We start from the raw sequence: 6,582 nt of genomic DNA, 5'->3' as shown, positions 1-6,582 counted from the left end.
CATTGAACGGGTTCGGAAACTCCGAACCTCAGACCCTCAAACCGCAGAACCACAATGCTGCTGAGCTGGGGGCTGATTTCGTTTATGGAGACCTGCGTGTGCTAAACAAAATTTGTTTTGCTTTAATTATTCTGAAGCACACACAGGTCTCCTAGAACAAAATCAGCCCCCACCGCAGTGAAATCAGTCCCCAGCTCGGCAGCATTCCAAACTGCCCGGTAGTCAGTCCTGCCCTGGCGTTGAGGTCTTTATAGACTTATCTCTTTGAAACCCTGATTCTGTGAATATAAAATGTCCTACAGCGAACGCAGCCTTTTTGGAAGCAATGACATCTGTGAAAAGAATTGGGGAACAAGGTATATTAGGAATCCAGTCTCCCTTTCTATTTTTTTTTTATGGCGCTTTTCTTTTTCATCTTGATATTTATTTATTTTCCACTCCCCATCCACGCCGAAGGAAGAACTACTCCACATCCTTGATATGAAGAGAGCGTTGAAGATTTATTTAGATAGATCTCAGACTTGCAATTGTGCTATTCTATCTTAACCATTGGTAACTCAGGCCAGGGTGGGAAGGCTTCCTCCCTAACAATAAGATGCCTGATACAATCTGTTTTTGCTTTGGCTTATGGTTTGGCAGATTTACTTATTCCAGAGGATATTCATGGGAGGTCGACAAGAGATTTAGTTTTAGAAGGAGGATGTTCATCTTTCTAAAAACCTTTGGGCTGCTACGTGGGCTACACCGCACACATTTGTTAGATGTTACATAAAATGCTAAACATTGTTTTGCAGTGGGTGTTCTAAGATCCATTTTGTCATTCTGTTTTTGTTTCCATAAATTACAGGTTGTGCATTGAGATGTGATTCATTTAGTCCTCGTTCTCTCTTAAAGGTAAGTCCATTCTTGCTTCTTCATACATAATGACTGGGATGAGAACGAGGGACATATAGGTAATGGTCCAATCACTTATCAGTAATCTTCATTATTCCTACTGAAGCTCACCATTACAACCCGCCCTACCTTCCATGACTATATGGCCTTTGTCAGGTCTCAGTCGGTCAGGAGGGTGCAAGGAATGAAGCCTCTTTATGGCACCCAGTGAAAGTTTTCAGACTTTCTTTTTCTGCATATCTCGAAGTTTCTTGCCTTAAGGAGGTGGGATCATCAAGTTGACCTTCTGTGACAGTCAATAAATTGGCCTCCCCCATCCTCTTTCAGACCATGAGACAAAGCTCTAACCTTTTTCAACAGGACCCTCTACAATATTCCACACACATTCCCATATCACATTACGGTCAATGTTACACCACCGACTAACATCAAAAACAGAGCTATCTGTAAATTTCAAATCTTGGTCTTTCAAGACTTTACCGCCCGAGCTACCTATACGGATTCATGATTCCCTGCATCCAATCTGCAATCAACAAACAGCTGACCTACATCTTCTTGTTACAATCAAAATCTATGCATGCAACAACCAGAATCTGGTCCTTCGATCCTATTGGTAGCGCTATGCTGGAACTTTCATACCAGTGACCTGCATGCAATCTCAGCACTTAAGTCGTTTAAGATTTAAGGTTTAAGACTGATTTCAAGAAACACCTCATCTCACAAGAACAGACTATCCATACTCCACCACAATACCACTATGCATTATTCCCAATGCAAATATGTATATTTTTTTATAAATGTTTGTAATGGTTTATATTGTTCCATCAACCATCAATCAAAACCCTACACAATCTACATCTGTATCAACCGAAGCTGCTTATGACTTAGTTACCAATTTATTCAACTAACAGATTTCAATTCTTTTCTCACTTACATATACAGTCCAGTGTCTACAAACCTGCACATCTCTAGAGAGTCCAGTAAAAGCCATTTGTAAACGATATGGTGAGTCCAGCAAAAAGCATTGTAAAGGATATCTCGAATTTCAATCAGCTTAGAGATATATAGGTGAAAGGAGGTGATGGAAAGAGAAAGGTTGAGTAAACAGATCTAAGACAAGTTGAAAAGACTACAAGGCAGATGGGGGAGTAGGCAATAGGTAAGAGAGCTGCTGAGATAGACAACTATTCTTGAGGTTAAGAGAGAGCATGCATGTCAGATGTAGGAGACAGAGCTTGAACAGAGAGAAAGAGAAATAGAGAACAAACATTGAGCAATGGGTTGTAAATAATGTGAAAGAAACAGTATAGAATGGTACACAGAGAGCTGACAGCAATGAGAAGCAGGGAAGGTAGGGGTCTCTCAAAAGAGAGACAAGTACATTAAGTTGAAAGAAGAGATACACATGGTTGGGTGGATAGGAGCATAAAACATAGAGAAAATGAGAGTAGGACAGGGAGTGGCAGAGGCACAACGAAACACAGTAGATGATAAAAAGAGACTGTGGCATAAGGATTAAAGACCCAGAATACAACACAATATAAAGATCACATTGGAATTAGGGGTGGTCAAACTCACGGAATTTGACTCTGCGGAATTCCGTGGGGTTACATAAAATCTCCGCAGGATTCTACGGAGTTCCACCAACAGGCGGAAATAGGTACGTCGTGCTGCTCGAACTGTGATATCGCACCAGGAGCATGTTCTGCACTGAAAAATCTGAAAGAGCAGCTACTCGAGTTGATTTTGTTGCAGCTTGAGTAGATTTTCTACTTGAGCGGCAGCCTTCTGACCGTGAATGGTCGTGACCGCTCACATTACAAAAATTTCATCGGATGCCCTCTGAGCGACTGGAAATCGTGCTAGAGGATGCCAAATCTTGCTCGCCAATTTATCGTTCTGGAACCCCACGCGAGAATAAATTCTGCTATGCACCTATTGTCAGAATTTGGCCATGTTACTCACCAAATTCCACCAATTCTGTGGGCAGAACTGAATATTTCGCCCACCCCTAATTGAAATGTCAGGGTGATAAGAGATCCTCTACTCAAAAAACAGACAGACCCAGTCTGTTCTGACAGAAAGCCGACTGGTACTGAAGGAGCTAAGGCTTCACAAGCAGACTCACATTTTGAAAACCCACCTCCTGAAATGCACGTTGAGACTCAATACTCACATAATTCCTGGATGGAATACTGGAAAGATGCTCCACCCTCACAAGATCAGGTGAATTGAATTTAGACTGATGGCCTGAGGTATTAGGGAGCCATCACCCTGCAAAGCCATGCAGCAGGGGCGTAACACAGGCCCTGGCAGCCCCTGTGGTGCAGGGGGCCTCTAGCTCAAAGGGGCCCCCTCGGCACTGCACTCTGGCCGAAGAGCTCCTGATTGAGTACCGTGCAGGGAGCCCCCCTAACTTTTCGTTACGCCAGTGCCATGCAGCTGGACTCTAGCCAACACAGCCTTTTGAATGTGAACCCTCAGGATGTGACCCTGAGCAGTAATGTTCAGCCGCTAGTCATTGTATTGTATTGTATGGCACATTTATAGAGCGCAACTATCACCCCACGGGTATCCTGGCGCTGTGATCCTCAATGGTCTGAGCATGATATTATAGTGGCAGCTGTAATTACAATATCCTTGGGAAAAGATGAGTTTTTAGTCCCTTTTTAAAAGAGGATAAGTCACCCATGCTTCTAAGAGACAATGGCAGCGCGTTCCACAGCCTTGATGCCGTATAGCTGAAAGAACGACCACCCATTCGCATCCTCAGGTTCTTAGGAACTACCACCAGGTAGGCTGAGGCAGAACGAAGGGATCTAGTAGGGGTGTACCAGGAGAACAGCTCCTGCAGGGAGATCGGCCCCTGACCATGGAGGGCCCGAAAGACCAAGCAAAGGGCTTTAAAGTCGACACGTTGGGAGACTGGCAGCCAATGAAGATCCGTAAGTGCTGCAGAGGAAGAATCAGAGCGCCGACGAGAGAGTGCCAGCTTGGCGACAGAATTCTGCACCCGCTGCAGTTTGCCCAACAAGGTTATGGGTGCCCCCAGAAGTAGTGCGTTGCAGTAGTCAAGTCTGCTTAACCCCTTCGCTGCGGCGGTTTAAATGGGTTTGGGCGTGGAGCTGTGGTGCTCATGATGGAGCTCCTGGACCCAGCCAAGCAAGGGGAGGCTCCCCGGGCACAACAGAACCCCACTCCCGGGCTTTGGCAGGCCGGCAGGCTGGGGGACGAGGGGAACCCAACCCGGGCCCCTGGCCCCATCTGGGAGACCGGAGGATCTGGGGACGCCTCCCTAGGCCCTCCCGGACCCCATCCAGGGCTTCCTGCCACGCGGCAGGCCCAGGAACAGACCCGGGGCTGGGGCAACATACTGGCCCGTCCAGCTGCCGGCTGAGGACCGCTAGGCCGAGAGGGGTCCCGGAGTACCTTGTCCCTATCAATCCGGAGGAAAATTACCCCCATTTCTTGTAATCCATGCACACAAGGTGACAGAGGGGACCCAGGGCGCAAAAGTGCCCGACCTCCCAGAGCCCTCGCTGGGATCGGGGAGGCAAATGGCACCTCATCGGGACTTCCAGGGAAGTCCGGCCATCTGGTCGCTCCATAGGAAAGCATTGCGGGAGACCAGATGGCTGAGGCGAGAGGGGCGACAAGATGACCGCGGCCGAAATGACACCAATCTGCCTGCCCCAGGCCTGTAGGGATCAGGAGCTGCAGGGCTCCGGGGCTCCCTGCCGCGCGGCAGGACCCAGGACGGAGCCCCCAGTATGGAGGCCACCCTCTCAGGGGCCCCGGACGGGGTTCCCAAAACCCAGCGGAGCAAGGGAAGGCTCCCTGGGCACCACGGAACCCAGTCCCGGGCCTTTGGCAGTGCGGCAGGCCGGAGGGACGGGGCCCTGGGCCCAAGCACCCGACTCGGGGCCCGGCGAGGCCCCTGGACCCTGCCGGGGCTCCCAGGCCCAGAGGCGCAGGGGAAGCCTACCCCGGGTCCTCCGGACCCCGTCCCAGGCACCCTGCCACGTGGCAGGACCCAGGATGGAGCCCCTGGCAAGGAGGCCAACCTCCCCGGGGCAACTGAGGGGCCCAGGACGGAGCTTCTGAACCCAGCCAAGCACGGGGAGGCACCCCGGGCACCACGGAACCCAGTGCCGGGCCTTTGGCAGTGCGGCAGGCCGGAGGACAGGGCCCTGGGCCGGAGCAACCCATCCGGGGCCCGGGGACCCCAAGGCCCAGAGGCACAGGGGTAGCCTTCCCTGGGCCCTCCGGAACCCATCCCGGGCACCCTGCCACGCGGAAGGACCCAGGACGGTGCCCCGGCCGGAGCTCCTGAACCCAGCCAGGCTCCGCAGGCACAACGGAAACCGCTAGGCCGAGAGGGGTCCCAGAGTACCTTGTCCCTATCAATCCGGAGGAAAATTACCCCCATTTCTTGTAATCCGTGCACACAAGGTAACAGAGGGGACCCAGGGCGCAAAAGTGCCCGACCTCCCGGAGCCCTCGCTGGGATCCGGGAGGCGAATGGCACCTCATCGGGACTTCCAGGGAAGTCCGGCCATCTGGTCGCTTTATAGGAAAGCATTGCGGGCGACCAGATGGCCGAGGCGAGAGGGGCGACCAGATGGCCGGGACCGAAATGACACCAATCTGCCTGCCCCTGGCCTGTAGGGAGCCCCGGAGCTGCAGGGCTCCGAGGCTCCGGGGCTCAAAGGCTCCAGGCCTCCGGGGCTCTGGGTCTGCAGGGCTCGGGGACTGCAGGGCTCCGCGGCTCGAGGGCATGCAGGGCTCCGGGGCTCCGGGGCTCCAGGGCTGCAGGGCTCCAGGGCTGCAGGGCTCCAGGGCTGCAGAGCTACGGGGCTGCTGGGCTCCGGGGCTCCGGGGCTGCTGGGCTCCGGGGCTGCTGGGCTCCAGGGCTCGAGGGCTGCAGGGCTCCGGGGTTACAGGGCCTGGGACCCATGGAGCCCGTCCCGGGTACTTTGCCACTCTGTGGGCCGGAGGAGGGAGCCCCGGATGCCTGGGAGGTGTTGCCCAGGCATCGCCCATCTGGTCTCAAGCAGGAAACCACCAGCCCCGGAAGGGTGTTCGGGCATACCCTTGCACCTACTAATCCGGAGGAAAATTACCCCCATTTCTTGTAATCCGTGCACTCGAGGTGACAGAGGGGACCCACAGCGCAAACGTGCCCAACCTCCTGGAGCCCTGGCTGGGATCCGGGAGGCAAATGGCACCTCATCGGGACTTCCAGGGAAGTCCGGCCATCTGGTCGCTTTATAGGAAAGCATTGCAGGCGACCAGATGGCCGAGGCGAGAGGGGCGACCAGATGGCCGGGACCCAAATGATGCCAATCTGCCTGCCCTGGGCCTGCAGGGCTCTAGGGCTGCAGGGCTCCAGAGCTACAGGGCTCCGGGGCTCCGGGGCTCCGGGGCTCCGGGGCTTCAGGCCTCCCCGGGCCCTGATGGACCCTCTGTCCCAGGAGCCCCGGACCCCCCCAGCCGGCTCGCAGGACGGAGGGATATTCCCGCACCACCGGGCCCTGCCGAACGGGGCTCAAGCCCCGGGCCCGGTCCTGGCACCAGTCCCGGCTTTCCCAACCCTAGGACAGGCCGGGGAGAGCCTCCCCTCGGCCCCGGCGGACCCTCCGTCCCGGGCGCCCCGGACCCCCGGCCGGCTTGCAGGACAGAGGGGTA

Source organism: Lissotriton vulgaris, chromosome 5 (genome assembly GCF_964263255.1).
Source record: "Lissotriton vulgaris chromosome 5, aLisVul1.2, whole genome shotgun sequence".
Lineage (NCBI taxonomy): Eukaryota > Metazoa > Chordata > Amphibia > Caudata > Salamandridae > Lissotriton > Lissotriton vulgaris.
Note: the sequence above shows the minus strand (reverse complement) of the source record.